Raw genomic sequence first — 27,043 nt, forward strand, 5'->3', positions numbered from 1 at the left:
TATATCTTTATCATCGAACTGTTCCTTAGCATTACTTTTAATAGTTTTAAAGAATTCGTGAACATCCTCCGGTTTTCAAACTTGGCCGCTTGAGCACCTACTCGAACACCCCCTATCGTCTATCCCATATATTAAGCAATCTACAGCTTGCTTTCCGAATATTTTACAGCGGTTTAAGAGATTTATCTTGGCAAAATAGTATAACTCTAAAAGACTCTCCAGGGCGTGCCCTTCGATTAAGCATTTCTGTCAAAAGCTCGGCGTAATTTTCTGTTGCTGGGAAAGATTCCTTCAGCATCGTTTTCCATTCGCTCCATGAGTGCTTAATCGAAGGCAATCCCTGGTACCAAGTCTTAGCATGTCCAGAAAGTTTAGGCTGGGCATAGTGAATTGTCTGTGTTTCACTCCAACTATATATTTCGGCACATTCATCTACCTTGTCAAGCCATATATTAATAGTTTGTTCTTTAGATAACGGATTGTATTCTGGTATTACGTTATTAAGAATAGGAAATGTTTCACGACTCCTTGGCCGCTCCTTTAAAATGTTCAAAAACTCCTCAAATAATTCAGAAGGCTCGACTTTTCGTTTCTTACAATTATTTGACTCATTGACCGCACTCGTATCAATTTGATTAGAATTAACCTTAGACATACCTCGCTGGTTCAAACCTGAGCCCGATGGCTTGGGTGTAGCCGTGTCGGTGACGAATCTCTTCTTCCAATGTCCCGAGACGTTTTCTTTTTTCCGATAATTCTCGTTCCTGATCATGTAGCCTGCTACACGGGCGGACACGATGTTCATGGAGGCGACGATCACGTGGAGTGCTACGGCTGCGGTTGCGGCTATGGCTGCGGCTCCGTGTCTTCTTTCCTCTTGATCGGTAGCGGCTACGACTGCAGCGCGTACGACTGCGAGATGCTTGCTCCCCTCGCCGCTGTCGATCGAAGTCACGAGGCGGCGTAGTCAATTGCCTCGATCTAGGTGTTCTCAGTCTGTTTTGATCGCTCATTGCCTGAAACTCACACATTCAATTATTTAAAGCGAATTACAATTGTATTGGGTATACGATAACAAAAATCTAAAATAAACAAGTTATCACGATAGGTAGAAGGTAAAAGAACATAAATGAATCCACTGACATTATAATAAGCAATGTCATAATGTTATATTATATATGCGTAGCATTCCATTGTATCCATTAGTATTTTGTTCAGTCATTTTATAACATATTTTAGCAACAAAGCATTCACTGTAAGAATATATGTGGGTATTCGAACATAACGGAAGGTAAAAAATAATAAAGTAATCTGATTAGGATTATTAGTAACCAATTCTTATTTTCATTTCATTAATTATCATCTAAGCTGCATTAAATTGCTTACAAATATTATGTAAACCACTTATCATTGTTTTATGTATACTCACTTATTGAAGAAGAAAAAGAAAGCCAGTAAATTAATATTATTATATTTTTTTCTTTGGCGTGTGGGTCATAATGCAAAAACTATTTGTTTTCGCATTTATCCCACTTCTGAGTTGTAACGACTCAGAAAGGAATGCAGTAAAATCAAACATTATATCCACTCATAATTAATATATTACACTTAAAATCATAGCTCACAATTATTAACAACAGTTTGTCACTTCATACTTACACAGGTAGGCGCCCAACGAAGGATGATCGGAAAGTGAGCGGACCACGCATAATAACTAGTGGTGTCACTGCTATTGTCGATATCGCCGATCGATAGGGTCGAACGACGGATATCGACAAGGGTTGTGCCACCTATTTGTATTTATATTAAGACACCGTGTTACACCTTTGTTCTAGAATTTAATTAAAAGTAAAATTTATCACGTATTTACCTTAAGACCAGTATTTAATTTTCATCAGTAAAATATTTTTTATTGTTACTTCGTGAAATAATTCTATATTTTTACACTCTACAAACTCATAAATATACAATCCTTACCTCTTTTTAATGTTATAGACTGGAACATCCCTAGATATGCAAATCCCATTCATGTTCTAATAAATTTTCTACTTAAACCTGCAATCTTGTTTTTAAGGGCTAGTCTACTCATTCCATCTACATAATCAAATTAAAATTTTCCACTCCGTAATTGCGATATTTCCTGATGCCTTAAATAACAACATGCTCGACATAGTAATACTGAAATTGGTATAAACGCCATAGGAGGTAGTTGGAATTAAGTCGTTGCGCATGAGTGACCTATCCCATTGCTCAACGCATAGTGAACACGGTCTCTTATTTCAATTGCTAATATAGTTAGCCACAGTAAATTTGATGATACTATTGGTTTGAGTATTTGACTTGTGTCTTATAGTTTTCTGTTGTTATTTTTGAATTAGCTCAAATCCCAATATAAGAGATTTTCGGTGGTATTTCGAATCGAGATCGTTTTAATAAGATATTGCCGTGGATTAGCCTAGACCTACTTGAGTTTGTGAATCATAAATACAGCTTGCAAAATATACAGATACGAAAGCCTCCTTTTTTTTGGGAGTCGGTGAAATAAATTATCTTGATAGCATATGTGACATCTATATTAACTCTAAAGTTAAAAAAAAGAATCCCAATAGAATAAAGATTTAGATAAGGTAATAGTGTTTAAGTATCGAGTTGCTATCGCGAAGTTAGAACATGGTAGGGCTCAATGGTTTTGGTGTCAACATATTTATGTGCATGGGTGCAGGTACATTACACGAATGGTAATTGGATTAACGGTATGTGCGATATTGTTTGAACAATTGCTCTCAATGTAAACGTGTCCTTGATCCTTTTGTTGTGTTTGGAATAAAGGCGATAGTTGTATACAATGTTATAAATTAGAATATGTTTGCAGCTTTGTTTGTGTGAAAGTGTGATGTTTTTCGGATAAAATGTGTGTATTTAATCCACAGCTTGTTTGTTTTCCAAATGTATAAATCCATTCAGTCTTTGTCCAACAAAATAAAGAGAATAAAATGAGAAAAGATATCAAATGATAAATAAAACATGTTTCCACCGTTTTTTCAAATAATAAAAGTATTACGATTTACGACCAAAATTAATAACGATATATTTTAAAAAGATGCAAAACCTCTTATTTATTAAAACATAATTTAAGTGTGAATGTGAATTTATGTCCTCTTACATTATGGGACGGAATACAAACGGCGAAAAGTCCTCTGCCTACCCCATTGTGGATAAAATGGTGTGAGTATGTGTGAATATAAAGGACATTGTTCTGTGCCCATACATAATTCGCCCTGGAACCAACAGCAATGGAAAAATGTTTGTAATATTTAGAATCATTAATAAATTCTCATGACATATTATTTACGAAACGGACAAGCTGGGATATAGCATTAATCCAAAAAAACGATGAGATTTTGAGGTTATAATTGATAGTAAACATTGAAAGCTTTTCAATGTTCAAGGTAGATTTATAGTCCTGTCATTTACGCTTTAAATATGCTTTTTATTGATATAAGTACCTATCTAATATATATATATATATATATATATATATATATATATATATATATATACTACTGCCGAGGGATAGTCATCTCTCGTCAGTCGACATTCTATTGGACTACACTTACTTATCATCATGTGCAGTGCGGCCACTTTGCCGTGAGCGTATAAAAAAAACTAAATTAAGGAACTTATTTTAAACTTTGCACAATACTACAAATTATGTTTTTTAAAGTTTATAGTGTTTGTATTGTGATGCAGATTTAGATCAGTTTATTGTTATGGTTTATACTATAACTGAGAGCGAAAAATAAGGAAAATATTTTACCATGACATTTAAGAGTTCATTATATTCCTTGTTTTATTATAGCTATTATTAAATTGTCGAACTCGTTACTTGTGTGACAATGTTATTAAGTTTCATTACTTTATTCATGTCTCATATTTATAATTATTATTTATTTATTTATTTAGCACTTTATATACAAAAGTATACAGGCGGACTTAATGCCATAGGCATTCTCTACCAGTCAACCTTAAGGTGGTGCAGAGATAATCATTAGCAGATTTATTATTTTTATCTTCACATATTGTATTAAATTATGGGATGGAATACACTGGTGTAAAATGAGTGCGTTATTTGCACGTTTGCCTTTGAGAATAAAGGCGTTTTTGCTTTGTTATTATTTTCATACAGAGAAAACTCTCTAACTTACCTCGGTTGTTACCTATAAAAAAAAGTTATATTGCATAAATGCAATATAAGTTTTTTTTTTATAGATCATGATACCCCAACGTCACCTAGTTGAAGGAATAAATATTCATGAAAAATCAATTAATGCAAAATCTTATTTTATTGTCGGTTGATTTGATTTAGTTTGTGACCCGTGAGATTGTGGATTCGATTCCCAGGTGCGGGATAACTTACTACCATAAGAAATACAATTGCAAATCACTTACAGCGTGGACTTATCACTTTGGAAGCTACTCTACTTGCCTATTTACATAGATAGCAATATACACAAGTACTTACCTTTTATATATTTACTTTGACATGAGACATCGTTTGTACAGCTAATGTCTTAAATTTCTAACACTAATTGCCTACACGAGACGCGTCAAGCGAAGTGCTAATTAAACTATCGGTTTCTCTCTGCTGTGTGAATTTTTAATTAATTACTTTAGAGATCTTTTGTTGATAACTGTAAAAAATATTTATTTAATAAATGTAATTTGTAGCGGCGATAGCCTAGTTGGGTGTGGAACGGACTGCCAAGACGAATATCCGCAGGTTCAAATCCCAAGGGCACACACCTCTGACTTTTCTAAAATCATGTGTGTATTCTTTGTGAATTTATCGTTTGCTTTAACGGTGAAGGAAAACATCGGGAGGAAACCTGCACATCTGAGAAGCTTCTATAGGAATTTCGAAGGTGTGTGAAGTCTACCAATCAGCACTAGGCCAGCGTGGTGGACTGAGGCCTAATCCCTCTCAGTAGTAGAGGAGGGCCGTGCTCAGCAGTGGGCAAGTATATAATACAGGGCTGATATTATTATTATTATAAATTTAATTTGTAATGCTTAGTATAATCTGCGTCTCATAGAAGTCTAACGTTTATTAAAATTGTTGAAGGTATTTCTTATCATCTATTATGGACTATTTGGTTCTTAATATAAGAATACAAGAAGCCAACTTCATTGTATTGTTTGGTAAAGCAGTTTTGGCATTCATAACCGGTCATTTGACGAGTGACCTACTCGTCTCGTCATAAAGTTGTAAAATGTACTGTTAAATTTTCTTTTAGGTATGCAACTTTTACGATATGTTTACACCGTTTAAAGTAAGAATTCTTTATTCTACAAACGCCTACTGACGTCATCTCCAAAGCCAACTGTTTTCTTAGTTTATGTAACTTTCTTACAATAAGGAGTTAATATTCATTGGACGCCGCTCGCCGTCGCCTTGGGCGCGGCCCGCAGCGCGTCGCTCGAACGTTACAAAAGTTCAAGGAGATAGAAAATATAGAAGTGACATAATAAATATAGATTATATACTATAAATATGGTTAGATTTTTATTATATAATAGCATGCAATAAATATCTATTCGAACAGTCTAAAAGTTTGTAGAAGACAGCTGAATATATTTTAGTCAGACATATAGATTTAATAGCGATAGCATTCTCCACCTGTATAAAAATAAAGACTCACGCTTTTATCCGTGAAGGGGTCGGCAGAATTACAACCAAGGCGTTCATTGGTCGCCACCTGTTTTCCGTCCCATAATGTGATTAGATGCAATCCTATCGCCATATCGGATCTACATAAAGTAGTAAAATTATTAAAAATCACATCACGAATTGTAATAGTGAATAATGTATTGCTGGAAATGTGGCATATATTAATCTTAATAAAACAAAATTAAAGTTGTTCTAATTAAGAACGTCATGAATATTAATTAATTTACTGAACACGATTTAGAAACATGTTTCTTTATGAATTACACAATAATTACGTTGCATATAATAAATAATATATTACTATGTTGTAATTAAGGCACGCCAAAAGCTAAAAGTGAATAAAATATAAAACAAAAACTGCTTTAAAGTTCTTTTCATGCAACTCGTGATTGATATTAACGCTGTCTTTATTAAAAGAAATAGATATTCATTTATAAATAATAAATGCTGAATCTGTCATGTTTTAATTAATATTACGTAATACATCTTTAGTAATTTCACAAAATCGAAAGAGCACATATAATGAAACAAAAACTATATTTTTTAGTGTGTCATTTCTAGTAATTCTAACCTTCCATGCAAGTTCTATCAATCAAGAAGAAAATGACAGACAAACGGCCACTTCCTAACTGTTATCCTAGGTCAATCTTGTTAAGAGGCTCGTGAGGGTGCCCACTCAAGTGGAAAAATGTATCGCACAATGAGTGACAAGTGTATAAATTAGCGCAACGCTCAAGCTGGCACATCCAGATGTTTTTAGTTCCTTTTATTGACTAGCTTTGGTTTATATGATTATTTTACAACCATAAAATGCATCTGTTTATTTTGTTAATCGATTTAAAGTTATTTATGTAGATTTAATCGATCTTTGTTTTATTTATTTTTTGGGATCACTTTCTGGTTAAATTTTATTTATGTTAAGCAAATGGTGTTAATATCTTCCATAGAGACTCAAGGTATTATTACAAGCCCTTTTTCGATACAATTATACTATTTATTATCTAAAAATTATATTTTATCTTAAACCTTACGGAGCCTTTAAAAGATGAACAGCTTCAGATTTTCGTAAAAAAATATTCCGTATTGCTGGAACTGTCCCAGAAATGTTTTAGAATGTGTACGAAATAGATAGTGAGTAATTCCTTTGTCACCTCTGACTTTATAATCTCCGTACTTATCCAAAGGTCAAGTCTAGCTTGAGGCTAGATTAATACTAAGATAATTATTTGATATTTTATTGCTAGTATATCTCATTATGTCGTTATTAGTATAAATGATTTCCTCAAACCATTAAATAATTTATCCACATAGCAAACTTAAGACTTTGTCTCTCACGAATCTGTATTTCCGGCTTTCCGGTTTATTTAGCCGGAATAATAAAGTGATTAGACAACCAGGAAGGCAGATTATTATCATAAGTATTTATTTAATTGCACGTGTAATTATGTTATAATATATTTGTAGTTTCTTACGTTGCTATCTAGACATGAAGGGTTTAGGTTCGTGTTGGCACTTATGGAGTTGCTCAATGTATTATTTTAACGGAATTTTCCGGTTTTATTTGTATGTACTAAACTTTGAACTTAATTAAAATGAAACCGGAAAAAATGTATCCGGTTTTTTGTTCTTTGTGTGGGCTTATTTGTTCATGCGAAATATTTACGACCACAACCTATGAAGTTTAGAATAATAAAGTTTGCCATTAGATATGATCGTACGACTATGTTTTCTTTCGTAGATAATTATTGTGGTCTATGGATGCGTTTACTTGTAATGTCTCTGGTCTAATACATGGTCATATATTTCTAAAACCATTTTGGGAATAAACTAACAATTTCAATAATTAAATTAGGTTAAATTTTTTTAACTATTTAAAAAAATACTTATTTTGTCACAACTGAAAACACAATGTTTATAAAAAAAACAAAACTTATTTTAAACATTTTCAATATTTATCTCCCACGCGTGGCGAGATCTATACTAACCGGTTGCTAAAACTTGACGTAATCCACAAAACGTACAATGGCGGATAAATATTCCTACATAACATATGGCGTGCAGTCACGATTATACTATACACAATTATTTAACGATTTACGCAACAGAACATAATATAACGCTTATGCTACGATAAATGAATACAAAATAATAATAATTATTGATAATACGTACGCATTGAGAATTTCTACCGGAAGTGTCACGGCATCCTAGTGTCAGAGAGCGCAAGGCGAGGCAGTTTTAGTGGCCATGAAGTGTGCGCTTTGTGCACGATGAAGTGAAAGTGTTTGAACGAATATTGTAGATCAGATTGATCTAACGTGTGTCAGATCTGTTATGCGAGTTACTTAAATTGATTCTGAATGCATTGATAGGGTTACTTTTTCGTCTCGGAGTCTAATATTACAAAAATTCATAAAATGAAGTGATTTTCATCATTTAATCTTACAGACGATAAATAATTCTATTAAGAATAAGTTAAAATTAAACAATACTCTATTCTCTATTTACTTAACATTAAACTCTATGTTTATTAAACCAAAGATCTAGCAAAATAAATGTCTGTGGAAGTAGAATATAAACGGTTAACGGATACTGGTGAAGTCAAATAATTCATTTTACGTTAAGACCGCACTGCTAGGAACTAGTATAGATATATGATAATTACATTGCTACGACATGAACGGCAATTTACAGCCTTGACATTTGATGAATTTGAATATTCAACAATTCATCATGCAATGATTAAACATGTCTGAGCATCTGATAACATCAATTAATTGATTCTTATATATTTTTTTACAATCGATTTTATTACTAGTTACGTTATTAAACAATTTTCGTGTGATTTTGTACAATAAATTTTATTATATTTTGATCCATATTTGACAAATGGTATATAAAGTAATTAAGATGTGTTGTCAGTGAATATTGATACTAATTGACTCGTCATAAAACTCAAAATAATTTTATTATGTTTAGTAGTTTTGTAATAGCCATTAAAACGGAAGTTAGTCTTGATTAATGTTATAACTTTATGTAGCAAATTCTTAGAACATGTATTCTAGTTATTAATTTTTTGTTAACTTATTTTGTACATTTCATTCTCACGCGCGTTTTATGGCCACTTTGTCGGTAACGTAAAAATAATATCTTTGTCGAGTCATAGGTCTTTAGGTTGAAGTCAACTTTTAATATTTAGACAAATTTGAATTCTATATTGTGTTATAAATTAGTGTTATTTTTGATAAATAACCTAGTCATTTTTATAAACTATCTTACGACCATACTTACTCGAATAGGTTACCTTAATATTGAGTCAACCGTGTAATTCATATTTCTTAAAATATTCAGTTTAATATACACTTATATTTTATATAGTTTAATAATATACTTATAAGATAAAGGAGAAATTTATAAGTGTTTGTTTCATTTTATGGGGGAAAATGAATAGTTTAAATATTTTCGCTAGATGTCACTATTTTACATTTTTCTGCGCCTGAAAAATCGTTTCCTTTGAAAAAAAAGACACAGTGTGAGATAAAAAGTTTATGACCATTATTAAACTTAATTATAAGTCATCTATGTTTTTCATAAAAGTTTGAACAGCATATATTTAATTTAAGATAATGTACTGCTTTATAGCATTTAATATTCCACAAAATAAAGTGTAGGTATATTGGTATTTACTTATTACATTACTTTATACGGGTACTAAATTATTTATTTAATTAAAGAAAACCATTAGAGTTTAAATATATTATGATTGTAGAATCTAGAACTCTATCTAAATGAAACTGTGGACTCAATTACTAATATTTCCATAAAACAGAATGTGTAGTAGGTACGCTAGAATAGAAGACAATATAGTTTTAATAAGCACAGGTAGATTGAGTTTTAAGGCACAGGTATTCTATTTAAGGAGTCGGTCACAATTATTACTATTTTAAATATAGAAATTAGAAAATATTAGATATTATGTAAAGTGTAACCAAAATATCTGTAAAAGAATTGTGTGTGTAAAAATAAATAAATAGGCATACGAAAATCTAGTAAATGTTCGCATTCTTAAAATGGTACTGAATGTTTCGTACTACTTTACTAAAGTATCAACTATAACCGTTAGATGGCGTTGAACACAATAATAAACTTTTGTAATATTATCTGATTTTCCTTAGTAGAGCGTTGCCAAGCTCGAAATTTTTGTTTACAAACAGAAGTTGATTTTCGAATGTAATTAATTAAAACTACAAAATTGAATTTTTATTTGATATGAATGTTGTTTATGGGAATATAAATAATTTTATTTTATGATGAAATAAATATGCAAAAATTAGTACTTTGGGGAATAATATTACGATTTACGACGAATAAAATTTTACGAGTAATCACAAATACAATTTGGTACATTTAATCGAATAAGACCAACCTTTGCTTTATTATTCCTAAACCACGAAGGTCATACAAGGTATGTACATAATATAATGTTTTCTGCATGTCATGTACTGATTGATCTTCCAAAAGGAAAATACTGATTTTTTTATACAAATATGACTATCAGGTGATGAATTGGCGACCACAGGGTAACCGATGAGCAATGAGAGCTGTGTAAGCTTTATACTTGGTAAAAAATCAGTATCTCTATTATACTCATATACTGGGTTTTTACATAAAAACAATATAATCATGAGCGCTGTTTGTCTATACCGTTTAATGCTACCTCGCTCTCTATTCTATCATGGGACGGAATACGCAGGTGAAAAGTAGGTGCCATGCACCTTGTCTACCCTTTCGGAGATAAAGGCGTCACCGGTGTTTGTTAGTGTAATAAATGAAATTGACAATTAGCTTGCAAAACAGAGTTTAATATTTTTAATGCATCAAAATTACAAACGAAGTCGGTCGAAGGTTATATTTCATAGACACACTTAGTAGATGAAGGAGTGAAGAAGTGGTAAAAACATTAAACAGTGCCAGACAGTGTTCAGTAAGTGCATAAAAATAATTCTAAATGTGTTTTGTGCTCGTGCTCTGGTGAAAACATGTAGTTACTAAACAAAAATTCAAGTGTCATACGCATGGACTTATGCATGCATGCATGATGATATGATGCATTTTATTAGGTAATGAACTTAAATAATACCTTATCTCTGATTAGTCCATTGAAAAGTTACATTTGGGGTTGCGTTTTTTAGAGGACGCAATTTTATTTTTTTGAAGTGTAGGGGGGGTCAGTCTAAAGCTAAAACCAAGTTTGTGGGGTCGCCACCCTTGTCCCACGGCCGCCATCTTGAAAATAAGGGTTGAAATGGTTTTACGATGTATCTCTTAAACTATTTATCTGACAAAAATGTATAAATATTTTTTGTTGCAAATTAAATTCTCTACAACTTTGGTCTTGTAACTTTTGTCGTAGAACTATAAATAAAAAAGTTATAAGCCAAAATGTTAAGAAATTCAATGTTAAGCAATGTCCATTGCAACGTCATCAGAACGTGTGTTTATAAGATTCATAATACTTTTTTTGTACTCTCATTAATACCCAAATACCCAAGGGACTATTAGGGAACAAAAGAACATCTGCCTGCTATTATTATTATTATTTCGAACCTCTCTTATTGTAAGAATAGCTGATAATATTGTGTTGTAGTAAGTAAGTTATTTATTAGCATTTTGACTTTTAAAAGTCTTTTAAAAGTCAAAATGCTAATAAAAAAAAGTAGTTTTCACTAAAGTTAAAATCGTGTCTAAAATCATTTGAAATCGTCTTCACAATTAAAAACAGAATAAAATACATCCTCACGTACAGAAATATGTAGCACAACTAAAAGATATAAGTTGAACGACAACTTCAACATAATATTATCAGCTATTCTTACAATAACAGAGGTTAGAAATAATAATAATAATAGCAGGCGGATGTTCTTTTTGTTCCCTAATAGTCCCTTGGGTATTTGGGTATTAATGAGAGTACAAAAAAAGTATTATGAACCTTATAAACACACGTTCTGATGACGTTGCCATGGACATTGCTTAACATTGAATTTCTTAACATTTTCGCTCATAACTTTTTTATTTATAGTTCTACGACAAAAGTTACTAGACCAAAGTTGTAGAGAATTTAATTTGCAACAAAAAATGTTTATAATTTTTTGTCAGATAAATAGTTTAAGAGATACATCGTAAAACCATTTCAACCCCTATTTTCAAGATGGCGGCCGTGGGACAAGGGTGGCGACCCCACAAACTTGGTTTTAGCTTTAGACTGACCCCCCCTACACTTCAAAAAAATAAAATTGCGTCCTCTAAACAACGCAAGGTAAGGCCTAAAAAATGTAACATTTCAATGGACTAGATATAAAGCACAGTAACTGCTCAAAATAGCTACAAGTTATAAAATAACTTTAATTGCTGAGGAAAGAATAACAAGTAACTTCTAACCCTAAATGCACCTACTGTTCAGGGATGGTAAACTATTGGCATATAGACAAAAAAAAAGATAAAGGGAGGCCTGGCACATTTCAGACATAATTTTATATCTAACATTATAATCTTACTTTTTACTAATAATCTAAATGCGAAAGTTTGTGAAAATGTTTGAATATTTTTTAGAAGTAAACGCAGAAACAGCTGAACGAATTCTGATGAAATTTAGCACACAAATAGAACATGTCCAGGTTTATTTTTTATCCCGGTAACTTGCTCCCATGGGAAATTATAGTTCTTCATCCGATTTTTTAAATGATGGCGCTGAAATTATACCGCTCACGCTGTTTTATGGATTTTTGTAGCGGAAAAGACTTTTCACAGAGATGAAACCGCGAGAAATGCTTAGTTTTTCATAAATAGTGGTACGTTTACCAATAAAGGTTCGCTATCCCTGCCTTAAGCCCCTCCGATCAAAACCCCAGTACGACTTAAAGTGGGAGTAAGCAATAAACACAACTTGAGCAACGTGCGTCACGTTTTCGCATTCATATGCTAAACAAATATTTTGCTTTTATATCAAATACACCTCCTGATCATTTCATTTGACCGTTGATTCTAAAATTGGTGTTAATATTGTAAAAGATATCTCGTATCATTCCGGTTTGTAGTCGTGGCCGCTCGTGTTTTCACGATGTATTACCTATTGTGTTTTAAACTAATATAATAGTATTCATATATAAAAAAAACAATCTATACAAATATGTACAAAAGGACACACAAAAAATATGTTGACAAAAATAAATCTGGCATATTTGAATTAATAATGCAATCTTATTTTTGAAATGATAGATAAAGACTCGAAAAGATTCACATTTTTCCGATTTGCTGTCTTAGAGTGCGATAGGTAACAAATAACAACCTCTAATCCTGTCAAGAAAATCGAACTTAGGCGAATATATTGTAATATTCCTATGCCATTGTACAACAAATTACGCAAAATAACATTATAATCGTCAATTAACTTCATCGAGCAAAGGAAGACCTTGTTCAACTTACGAATGCCTCCAAGACCAGTTATTCAAAGTACTCGATTTCAAAATCGTTGACTCAACGACGATTGTTTTTCAGTGCGGGCTTGTTGGTTTCAAGTGAAAAGTCGGCGCCCTTTGAGGCATAAGACGAAGTTCTCAAAGCAGTACATTAACATACCCGTTTTTCGTCAATACTGAACAGTTCGAAACCTACAGAGGAAAGAGACATGAGATCCATTTTGAGATACATACTTGTCCTTTTTGTTGGATGCGACAGTTTTTATTTATACGACGTAGCGTCATGTATGTGGGAATTTATTGATTTTTTTAGTTTTGTTTAATAAGTACTTATGCAGGTTCTGTTACTTAGCATTTTTTTCAGCGTTTTATTGTGTTGTGTGTTTAAGTTTTATTTGGCAATTTTTTTTATCTATACTAAGTTCTAGAAGAATCATATATTATACTTTCTTTCAATTTATATAAATGCATTGAAAATTAATGTGTATTCATTTGTTTCAGGTAATTTCAATAACATAGACGGGTCATGTGTGGCTTGTGAGTACAGCTGTTTTGTATTCGTTTTAAACAATCATTCATGTGATAAGGAAACGCCGCTACTCTCGTTGCTATTTGACCAAATGTTGTTTTATTTTTAACTGGTGGTAAATTAGCAACTACTCTACTGTATGGTCGTACGATGAAATCGTATCGTAATCGGACCCAACTCGATTATACAGGGTTGATATTAAACTTTTATAGATGCTGCTATATATGTTGGAGCATAATAAAATTTCATTAAAATTTTATTTCCAATAAAACAGAACGAACAATAGGCAACAATTATTTCATAAAATAATATAAAAATTATAAAAATATTTTTAATTTTCTCGACAAAAATCTTCGACAGTAATTAATCGTTGTATCTTGAAAATATTTGCATAACCATTAATGCCATGGTATTTTTATTGCCTTGGCCTAATGACTTCCTTATGCCTGGTGATGCGTGGTAACAATACTGACAACTGGCGACTAGCAACTCCCGTCCCCCGTAATTACAGTGCTGGTTATATTACTAATTAACTAACAGATAAACTCTTATGAGTATTTTTATAAATGCAAATATTTAAAATAAAAAAATCATGGTCTCTTCCATCAAAGTTTCAATGACTCATATTTTTGCCGCACCATTAAGCTATGGAACAGTGGCACTTCTTCATACAACTTGGGGTCCTGCATGCGGAGTGTGAAGAAGCAATTAAGCAGGCCGGCATAACAGTGCCGATCGTCCTGGGATGTTTATCTCTTGTCTTTTGACATGTTTTTGGGCAACTCTTCGCTTACCATCAGGTTCAGAGTAGCAAATTTGCCATGCCCACGGTAAAAAAATACCTTATCTTTTTGCAACGCTTTCATAGTTAAAAACCACTATACGGATTTTGAAATCTGATATCGAGGAAGCTTCAACAGAAAAAAAGGAACTGGGCACGAATTTACAAAATTGGTGTTACACAGGATTCCAGTTTTGCGAACACGAATTAATGCCAGACAATTTATAAAGGTCGTGTTAGCAAACAACAAATCAGATGAATCCGTTTATAAAGTTGAAGCGTGGAGCAAATTAGATATCGCGTCAGACGAACAATAATGGGCAAACAATGTTATTATTTTATTGGTTTAAGTGGATAAAAGCACTACAGAAAGTTGGTTGACCCTGTCAGAGCTTTAATAAACACTGCACCTACTTTGAAAGTGTATATTCGTCGTCTTTAGTTAAATTGAAATATATTGTTAGCGAAGTAGTAAGTAATTTGCATATATGAGTTAGTTTGTTTCAAAGCCCTAATCTCAGAAACTACATATTTAAACAAAATCACTGATAGGAAGCTATATTATTCCTGAGTGGTATGGACTTTATATCCCGTGAAAATATTTATTTTGCAAAAACGTTTCCAGACAAACAAAAGCTAGTAAATTATATTATTTATTGTCTTCGGTGGTTTTTATGAATTAGAGTACTTCAGGGATAATCTTAAACTTTCCTTAGAAATTTTGCGATTGTTCATTTATACTACAACTGTTTGTGTGTACTTAAAGTATGTAAGGGTTGGTTTGGATCAGAGCTCTTTGATTTCAAAATTATTGCTAAACCCATAATTTTTTATCAGACAATCGGGCACAATTATTATTTCGGTAATGTACTGGAATTCAGCAACACTGGATTGGTTTTAGTTGGGGTTTAGCAGAAGTTCTGAATCAACTGACGGTCTCCCTCTGATCCAAATATGTTCGAAAGTCTAAAGATATACTCGAAAGTCTATATACATGTAGGCAAAGCCGTGAATAGCAACACATTTCTTCACAAAAATATATGTCATTCCATTAATAACATATTTAGCTACAAACGTCACTAGTTGCGAGATTTCAATATTTCAAATTACTTTAACCGTGTGAATTGTGAGGTCAGTTCACCTTCAATTCCTCTCCCGGATTGTATGCTATGAGGAGTCATTTGCCAACCATCTTTCTGTTATTTAAATGGTATTTTATAATTTTACACCAGAAAATTACTTAATACTGTTGATTCCGCGTTCTTAGTTTTCTAGATATTTGCCACACTGTTATTAACTTGATCTGGGATTACAATTCTGCTTTACCTAGATATATAGACGTAGAGACGAAAATTTTCTTTATGATTGGGTAAAACAAGTCTATATATAGAGATAAAAGTTTAGTTTATGCTTTGATATTCATTATAAAGTGCTGGTGGTAGGATACATTTTATATTCGCCCGGCTAGCGACCACCGTACGTAATGTGTTAACACCCGCCGCCGTATCGCGTTCCGGGATCAGCCTGTGTATATCCGGTAAGGCCGGCATAATAGGGGACCGGCCTATGCTTGATTTTGTACATTATTCTATATTTAATGGTTAATAATACGAAAAAGAAGCACTTCTGTAAAAACTGCATAAATATTGGTTAAAAATGAGCGAGTAATTTATATTTTAAAATTGTAATGTGCAGAAGTGGCCGCGATGTGGGGATATCGCTTCATCTCTTTTTTTCGCACGCGTCGTAATTCCTGATGACGTCACATGTGGATATTTCGTCTCTTTTCTATTTCTTGTTAATTACCTCTTCCACCGAAATTCTAAGTCTTATAACTTGTTGATTTTTTACCGGATTTTAATAATTCCTTCTGTGTTATAATTTATATTATGTAAATATTCGATAATAGTAAAGAACCAAAATGAGTCCGGTAGCCTATTGTGTCGACTGTCAAGAGGTAATCGTCTCTCGTCAGTCGACACTCTATTGGACCCAGCTTCACTTACTATCAGGTGCAATGTGTTCATTTTGTCATGCTCGGGTAAATAAAACTAATTTTTTCTCGCTTCGCTCGCGTGAAACCGTTTTTAAGAGATAAAATTCCCGCTATATATTTTACCGGGATAAAAGAAGCCCATGTCTTCTCTAGGGTCTTAAACTAACTCCATACCAAAATTCATCAAAATGCGTTCTGTAGATTTAATATTTATAGCGTTCAGATAGACGCAGCGGAGGATTTTGTTTTATAATTTATAAGGATTGAGCAAATCTCTAATTAATAGCACTACTAAATAAATTATTATAATAAAAAATTCTATTCGGACAAAATTTCAGTCACAGGTAAAAAAACTTTACTAATATAGATTTAACCAAACACATGACGTCATACTACGAAAAAATTAACAACCGTCAAATTGAGATTTCACGTATATTTACTGGCAATATAGTGCGTTCTGGTTGGAACGTGTACATGATACCACTTTATTATAACAAAAATCGTGATGGTAATATTAGTATTGCAAGCAATGTATGGTAATTAGATAAGTCATAAATAGACAAACCTATAAATAACATAGTATTTGAACAAGTTATTTTACATAAACGTCATGCGAGTTCAAATAATATTCTAAAAAGAAGAAATCGCAGTCTTGTTCTATATTTTATTTAATGTTTTTAAATCCTCGGATAACGTCATATATTCCTTGATTATTAATTTATTTTCAATAAGAATAAAATAAAACTTCATATTATTTACGTATTGACAGCAAAATATAATTTACATATTTCATATTTTGTGACATAAATATAATTCTCGTTGTATTTGTTTTAAATACCCGTAAAGTCACGTCGCCTTCCCATAATTTTCAATTGTTTTATTTTAAATAACAATTTTCCTGTAGATGTATTCGATTTAAAACATGTATTTTCGGTATGTTTATTGGTACCATAATATAAGTAAGTATGTACACTGAGGTGGAGACGATACAATAAACGTCAAATTAAGTTATTTTATAATAACTATACTATAAGGGATTATGTTAAGATGTATTTAAGTATAAAGACATTATATATAAGATGGTTGAGAATATTGCCACAAAACACAAAGTTAATAAGCTAAATTTGCAATTTTTGATATAAAATACATCACCAGATTAACAATATTTTTAATTAATTTTTAACATTCAGACTCGTTCAAAATATTATGTAGATAAATAGTAAATAATTAACATATTCTACGTTAAAGTTAGTTACAACTACATAATATTTATAAAAAAAATACAGTGAAATAAACGTACATATAAATTACATTTAGCGTGCAGTTGTATACAATTAAATTGTCCATATTATTATCTAACAATAATAACCCAATTAAATCACGATGACAATAAAACGACGTGATAACAGCAACCATCAACAAAAACTAAGCAAATCCATGTAATTGTGTAATACAATGTAATCTTAAAGCATTTTATACAATATGATAATTGTAAAGAAGCACGAACGCAATCGACGCTGATGCAAAGTACGAGTCATTTAATCTTTATTACTTCTTGATAAGGACCAATTTACAAAGCCCTTTTATCTGATTAGTCGTAACCAAAACAAAATGTGTCTCTCATATGGCATATATATTATTCCTGGCTGGAAATAAAATGCAATTTTTGATATAAAAGAAGTTATTGTCATTTCTCAAATTTATAGTTTTTATAATTAATTTATAGGAATAAGTACAGGGTCATTTTGACATCACGGTACTAAATAAAACGAAATATTTATTTTTTTGACAAAATCACTTTACAATCAGTGACCAGAACAGTAAATGTAAAATAAAAAATGTAAGTTTTGAACAAAATAAATACGGAAAATAGTAATTTTAATTTTATATGCCCTAACATTACTATTATGATGAGAGATGTCTCAGCGGCAACATCACATTTTCAAACAGAAATATTTCACGCACTCGCCATAGTCGCACTAAAGAAAAAAATCGTTATTCATGGATGATTAGTGGCACAATGTTAGCAGAGGTGACGAACAGTATAATGTGGTTTCATTTATTAACGTAATGTCAAAATGATCCTGTACACGATAAAATTGTCCATAAATACACTACTAATAGTACAACAATTATACAATTAATACATCACTATATTGATGGATGTAGCTTCAAAAATTGTTTTGATTCATAAATATTTATAAGTTCATAACTACGTAACAGCTGTAATATGCAGTCCACCTGCCAAAATTTTTCTTTTGTTGTCGCACACAATAGACGGGCCTGGCGGGCCAGACAGTACCACATAAATGTAGACTTAGCATAGCGATTCAATTTGTGGTGAGGATTTTAACCCTTATACAAATAAAAAAAAACGATCGTTTCATTCGTAGACTTGGATTACGTTTTTCAAGCTAACATCTAGCAGATTGAATTTTTTTATATTGCTTTGATTGACGAGACGAGTTTGCCATTCATCTGATAGGAAACGATACGACCGCCCATAAATAGTAGAAACACCATCAAACACCTTGTTACAAAGTATTGTTTGGTATGCCACTACGCTAGCCATCCTAAGACATGGGATGTTAAGTCTCATTATGTCCAGTAGTTATACTGGCTACAATGTTTTACAAACCGGAACACAACAGTGACTACACACGTTCCTTGGCGGCAGAAATAGACATTGCGGTGGTACCTACCCAGGCGGACTCTCACATGTAAGAGACCTACCACCAGTATCATGAAATCTAATATGTATATTTCTCAGAATACCTACTTACTTTGCGTATAATGGCTTCAAACTCTGTTTTATTATCTTCCAATAAAATACCACTTGACTGGTGATAATTACAAAAATATTTCATTTTGCGATTATAGAGCTTACGAACGGAATGAGAATCCTTAAAACCCTTAATCAGAATTCTTTTATGTCGCATCGTCTTTAGGAAGTATGAAAGCGTAAGCATACCTGCACCTTACAGTGGACTCTATAACTTTAAAAGCGGCAATAATCTAGTTGGGAGTGAACGGACTGTCAGGCGAATGTCCGCAGGTTCAAAACCCAATGGCACGCACAGCTGATTTTTTTAAAATAGGCATAATCTATGGAAATTAAAGCCAATATAGTGCCTGGTTTACAAGTTTTAACAGAGGCACGGTCCCGAGTTGGCTTACTTTAAAAATACTATGTGTATAATAAATATAAATTTAATTGACCTGTCCATAAAGGTACTTTTCCTCTAATGTCTCACCCTTTCACTCTAATCAGTACAATATATTTATGCAAATGACCACGCCAATGACAGTGACATCAAAAATAACCATACTGTGGCATACAGGATGGGGGCAGTTATACCGAGCAGCGGTGCGCGGCGATCATCGTGGCGCAAGAACGTGACTGATAATGCATCTTGTTACAGTAGCAAGGCCCGTCGACGGAGTATCATCTACAACTTCTCCTTTTTTATCCATAGTGCTCTACAAATGGCTTATCTAGTTGTAAACGTACATACTTGAAGTAAAAGTGCCTTTGTTCATTATTTCGTCTCCCATTTTGCTATGGAGTATGGAAGTGGACAATAATTTCGTGAGGAATAAAGATAAATTAGTGTTCCTTGAGGTTCACTTCATTAAATATTTTAACCTGTTCTGAGTTGGATATTTTTGCACAACTAATCAAATTGGAAAAAAGACTTACGAATTAAAATTTGTATTATGGCTTGAGCTGAAAATCTACGGATGAAATAGTGTTGAATTAAACTGTGTTTCAAGATGGCTAACAAAGCGACTCCCACGAGCAATCAATCTTTTAACATCACATAAATTTTACCGTCAACACAAAAAAACTGAGAGCACAAACGAATGCGCGTATGAGTTCGTTTTTTATACGAGTGCTTCTTAAGTACGAACACGCACTTGTCCGTACGTAAATACGCATCAGCTACGAATAATTCTATCACCTACGTTCTATGCGGGTATCTATGGGCCCAAACGTGGTATACGGCATTGACGTATATTCTATAGACACGAACGACCATATAAACTATTTGTTCAAAATCTGAACTAAAATGGCAACCAAAACGTCACTGTTATAACCTATTTATCCACTTGAACAACAAATAATTTTACTTATTTGACTAATATTTTTTATTCAAATCCAGGTTTACACTTAGACTCGGGTTCTTATATCATGAGCGCCACTCAGTACTCAACCACAAGCTGCAATATTGACACCATACTAAAGCAGTTGTATGGATTGCAGTTTAAGTCAGTTGAACACAGTGAATGTTCAGAACGCCAAATCTAGTACGTATATATCGATGATGTACGGACATAAAAATTAAACCATAAATGCATAAACATCAATAGTATTACAACTGAGATCATAATACTTCACACACATACTCACTCCTTTATCCCCGAAGAGGTCAGATGGAGGCGCAGCTGTTTCACCCATTTTCCGCCGTGGGTATCCCGTGATGTGATAGGGGCGAGCCAATCGCCATATCGGGCAAAAATTCCAGACTCCTGTCTAATACTGTCTAGAAACCCCAATATCACAGCTCGACCCGGGAATTAAACCCGAAACCTCAGCACTGCAGCTGTACTCCCACCGAAGCAGTTTTACTTCAATGGCGACTGAAATAATCATAATTCAAATACATTTTTTAAACTAGCATCTTTAAGAGTACATTAAATATAGCATTGGAAGGGTAACGAACCCTTGGAAGCTTACGTGACTCAAACACATTTTGTGATTCATAGTGACTTATTTTCTTGGGGAAGGGTTGAAGGACTCCTTTTGTCATTTCACAATTTCCGATCGTATCATATCGTATGGACACAATTAGACTTAACAAGATAATAATTTGATATTATTTCTTCATCGGAAATCATATATACTTTAACCCTAACCGTAGATGTAAAATAAAAAAGTGTAAGTTTGAACAAAATAAATATTAATAAAAAGTGATTTTAATTTTACACACCCTAAGGCCACTACTATGAAACTGTCGAAGTGGCGACATAATACTTTCATTCAGTCAGAAATATAGTTACACACATTATTTGCCCTAAGCTAACAAAATTATAAAAAAAAAAAACAGAAAAATAAACCCAGGGTTTTAGGCGAAAATAAATATTTACTATTCATGGATGATCTTTGGGCACAATGTTAGCAGTTGTGAAGACGGGCATGAGCTTTCAGTTTGTAACGCAGTATAAAAAATACTCTGTAAATGATGTATCAATAAAAATATTATTTTTTATTTATAATTAAAATAAAATACAATAAAATGTAGAAATAATAACAAACTTAAAATCACTAACATTGTAAGTTATCACAGCGCGCTTGAACATTATTTGGTTTATGGTTTTATGGAATGAAATGCTTTTTTATCAAATAATCTAGTGGCTAAGCTACACATCTCTATTTTTGACTTCATATTTAATTCAATCACGTATAGACTATGATAACCTGTCCACCTTGGTCTACCTGAAAAAAAAAACACTAATTTCCTGATCCACCGTCCACGTCCGATAGTTCTACCGTGAGAACCACACAAAAACACACATTTTAATACAATTGTTTGAATTTCTTAACATTTGTTTTACAATAAACACATTGTTTTAAATTCTTAAGTCTAATTGGTGGTAAAATCCGTTTAAAGTAATAATATAATATGCTAATATATCGTCAGTGAGTCCAGTAATTTCTATGTCACGATCTCGCATGACGCAAAGTTTTGGACAATAATTTCTTTCAAATGACAAGCTTGTTACGTTTCGTTTATCTTTTGTTTTTCCTTTGGACGTAGTGACATGCAAACATATGTCGGAGTTTGCTGTTAGAGTGGCATATTGTTTGTTATGTATTTTATTCGAAAATTTTCTTAATTATTAAATAATTTTATAAGCTAGCTACAGACAACTTTGAACTTTGTATTTGTGGTTATCATTAAGTATATATTATTTTGCATTAAAAACATGAGTGCACGTCTTTGTATTCATAGGGGTGAGCAGAAATGGAACAAATTCACTAATACAGGTTATTTCCGTTGTATAATCATAACAGTTAGAGCTTTTTTTATGCTTAAATATATCAAATATAATATTTAATGAGATAATTGGCCGGTTATTGGATGGGAAGAAATAATTGTTGGCGAAATCTACTCATTGTAATACTCAAACATATTATCTGACGTTGAAAGATTTTCATACTCTAATACGACTTGTATTTTTTTTTATTGCTTTGAATGACAAGACGAGCTTACCGTTCGCCTGATGGTAAGTGATACGACTGCCCACGAACAGTAAAAACACCATCCAACACCTTGAATTACAAAGTCATATTTGGTATTCCACTGCACTCGCCATCCTGAGACATGAGATGTTAAGTCTTATTATGTCCAGTAATTACACTGGTTACAATATCCTTCAAATCGGAACGCAACAGTGACTATACACTGTTGTGTTCCGGTTTGAAGCTGCTGCTTAGCGGCAGCAATAGGCATTGCGATGGTACCTAGGCAGACTGTCACATATGAGAGGCCTACCACCAGTAATTTTAATTTTTTACCAGTTGTATTTATTTTGTTAATCTTAAACGACGATGACCTTTAATACAGAAGCTTCGTTATACTGGTCACAATTTATCATAAAATATACCTGTACGCCAATTTTTAATAGGATTTTGGTCAAACAAAATCTGTAAATTTATATTCTAAGTCAGTTAAATGGCGTTAATTTTATTTTTATCGCGTGTTTATTCTTATGATAATGTGTATACTGTTTTGGTTGCTTTTTATCAGTATTTATGTGTATCAAATTACATATACAATATTAATTTAAACCTAAAAATGGTTCACAGGACAAAAGCATTTTTTTAGCTCTCATGACTAGTGCGTTTGGTATTTACGTACTAGTTTACTTTGTGACGAATGTAAGTTACAGAGGCTCCCCAAAAGCAGGTGAAAAGAGGTAAAACAGCGACGAGATTGGTTGGATTTCATAGACCCTGATAATATGATGAAGATAACCACTGGAAACCAGTGCTATAAGTATAGATCAAAACACAGTTTATTCTGAGTTAGTTACAAATATATTTACTTCCAATGGGCATTGAGAAAATGGTAACACTCCAGTCGTGCTGGTTTATTCTCGTATACGCCAAAGTTTTACCGCTTGGAAATAAAATAATAACAAATTACCGAGTCGGTTACTGCAAATATATGTTACATTTTATGTAAAAATGATTCATAGTGTAGGAATTTCATTTAACTATAGCGTTAACTAATATATAAATCGATAAAATAAAACACGTGTACAATACGAATGTCACGTTTTCGTTACTAGACGTAAAGTCACTTTGAGGAACCTATGTGTCTGATATATATATGTAAATTTTTGATATTCATCCATCTTCTCAGCCATCTAGAGTTCAATCTTATTAAACAAAGGACAACTAGACTGACCTTTTATATTCAAAAAGTTTCTTAAAAAATCTTTACGCAAATAGCCAAATTTCTACTACGATTTATGTTATATTACATTGAATCAAATGATAAAATTTCGATTAGTCGCGAAACCAGTTATACCTCGAACTATTTATAAACAATCAAACAGGAAAATCGTAACATATTAAATTTTATTTGAACATCTAAAATTAGAAAGGCTTGTATTCAAGTTACCTTATTAATAGCGACAGTAAGGACTTGCATTGTGAACAGTGGAAAACGCGTCTATAACAAAAGTTAGACCGGAGCTTCCTTACTAGATGATCAATAGATGACGTGCGTTGGACATCGGCCAGATTTTCCGGCTGCAGTGGAGCCTTCGACCCGCAAACTCGATCGGAACGAAAATGTAATTACCGATGTAAACAATGGCAAAGAGCCTGGCGGCATTCGTGCGTCGAACAGCGCGCCGCTCGCACGCGCGCAAACAGGTATAAGGTATTAGCCTTATCATCGTGAATCGTATACGTTTTGTGCCTTATCGTGTGTTCCTTTTTCACATTGTTCGAGATTCATGATGCGTTGACGGCGATAAACAACCCCGCACTTGACATTGCGCTTCGTTCGTGTGAAATTTGTTTGACGTGTGTATACTTTAGTGATTCAAAACGGTTTCAGTGGCAGTGCTTATTAGTTACGCCGGCTCATGAATATTTATCATATTTTGTATTTTATCCGGAAAACTCACGTTATCTGCATTTTATTGTTAGCTATCATTGTTAGGGTGATTCCGAATGGCTGCCTTGTTACAAGTTAATAAGTGGAAATTGGCGGTAATACGATTCAATTAGTCAGACGTGTGTAAAGCCTATTTTCTTTTGGTTTGAAACATGACAAATTTATGGAACTAATTGTTCCGCGTATATAATTATGACGTGAAACATTAATGCTCGTTATACATTCAAAATTCATACAGTTTACTTCCAATTAGTCTCAGGAGTTGGAGAATACATTAACGAGGTACGACAATTACTTTTTTATAAATTAACATGGAATATATTTCATCTCTACGCAGAAATGATTACATTTACCAATTATTTGTTAATCATAATGCAATTTGTTAATAAATCTTAGCTAATGGCTGACTAGTAAATCGTACTAGTTAAATTATAAGCGGTACTGTTTAGTCCCGGCGCAGTTTTTACTCTCGTCAAGGGTAGCGCGATTTTCCGCCGTTGTCACGTGCGCGATGCGTTCCGTTGCTTGCAGAAAAAACACTCGCTTTAAGAAAAAAAAAACGTTTAACCATCCAAATAGAACATTTAATCGTGAGATAATTTTTAAATAATTTATGAATAATGCAATGTTTAAAACCCATTACGAGTAAGGAAATATTCTATTCTGCCAGTGATGTGGTATTAAATTATTATTAATAAATAAAGCATTTACTTAATCAAAAATTTGTATTCGACATTACGTAAAATATTCTTGCTTTGTACTTTTTTGTTTTTTATAATCTTTTAAGATGTTACGGTCTTATATCAATGTTGTTTTCCCACGGCCATTTCTTGTATAATTTAGATTTTTCTTGAGTATGACTTGTTTGCTGTTTTCAATTTAAATGTCATTATCATCTACAGAGATTAAATAAAATGTTTTTAACGTTCAGCCTAGTATCTCATGCTGGGTTTACCATTAATTTATAGGTAATAGTGTTAAAGGAACATCATTAACCACATCGTAAAATATCCATTAAAATGGCTATTTAGATATCAGTGTTTCGTTTGATGAGTGAAGATTATTTGAATTTTGAAGTAATTTTATTTATTCAAGTGAAGTGATTAAGAAACATGATAAAGGCTTAAAATGAGATCTGAAAGACTTAATAAGGCAAAGTTTTAAGGCGTATTTGAGGATGTAGGAATATCGGGAAGAAGAGAAGCTGTTTACTAAAATCGATCGAATAAGTATTTTTTTTTTGGTTTACTCGTTTGAATATGTCGGTACTTCTTTGGTCTATTAGTTGTTTGATATATCACAGGCAGCAATTTATATTCTGATCCTTGAACTGTTATATCCCTATTTGACAATAATAAATTCGACTCTATTTTTAATAAAAAATATGATGAAGTTATTAAAGTTTGGCAAAGTTATAAATTGAATTATTTAAACTTAGTCCAATGGTGAATATTTTTATTTCCTATTGAGAAGGTATTGGCCTCACGCGGCCTCAGCGCTAGACAGTTGCGACCAAACGACCATGGAACTAGGCTCGTTGCATAATTTATCTGTGGTATACATGCGTATGAGTAATTTATGAAGATGAATATCATATCTCATATGCAGAGATAGATTGTTTTAAATAGAGTATAGATAGTGGGTATAGGAATTGCATGAGTTCCAGATGTCAAAATTATGATCATATATATGTATATTATTTTTATAATTTTTAAATAGTTATATATATAGAAACATAAGATAAAAATAGTTAATCATCACCAATGATTTTTAATGAAGACGCAAATGAATATAATTGCTTTAAATTTATAATAATTGTTTAAAGGTTATTAGAAAAACACACGTAGATTGCACTTGATGGAAATTTATGCTCGACATGGCGACAGGCTCGCTCCCTATCATATGTAACTGAAATAAACTGACTCGGAGAATTGCACTATTGAAGACTCTTCCCACAACTTGTACGATTGAAGTACACATTCTACATGTTATATGTTTATATCTATATAGTTATACTTACTCGAATAATAGTAGTGATTTAAGTAGACCTAAAAAACTCATTAGTTCCGAAACCGTTGTGCCATAGCGTGAATGACTAACCGGTTGTATAAAAAAATAATTATTATGTAAATAACATGTGACAAAAACCACGAGGCTGTTACTGATAAGTTGTTTAGTACGTAGAGATGTTTGCGCTCTCTAAACATACTCCATCATATAATTTAGCGTTTATTAGTTCTTGGAGATTTTTGTTACGTCATAGCTTTGACTTCTTAATAGAAAGTATTATGATTTATTATGTTTATGCAAATGTTAGATATTAAAATAAAAATATTTAA

General features: G+C 32.5%; 1 protein-coding gene across 5 annotated transcripts in view; it reads left to right on the plus strand.

The window, feature by feature from the left end:
- LOC115445493 overlaps positions 1-27,043 on the plus strand; it is a 286,442-nt gene that overhangs the window by 126,160 nt on the left and 133,239 nt on the right. The window contains exon 1 of one of the 5 annotated variants that reach the window (XM_037440700.1): positions 24,424-24,610. The exons of 1 other annotated variant lie outside the window; for it this stretch is intronic. The gene's annotated coding sequence lies outside the window, so the exon portion shown is untranslated. Of the gene's footprint in view, positions 1-24,423; positions 24,611-24,658; positions 24,987-27,043 lie in introns of those variants that run through there. 3 more of the 5 variants (XM_037440702.1, XM_037440701.1, XM_037440704.1) reach the window with 3 other exon arrangements.

The sequence above is a fragment of the Manduca sexta genome, chromosome 20, assembly GCF_014839805.1.
Source record: "Manduca sexta isolate Smith_Timp_Sample1 chromosome 20, JHU_Msex_v1.0, whole genome shotgun sequence".
NCBI lineage: Eukaryota > Metazoa > Arthropoda > Insecta > Lepidoptera > Sphingidae > Manduca > Manduca sexta.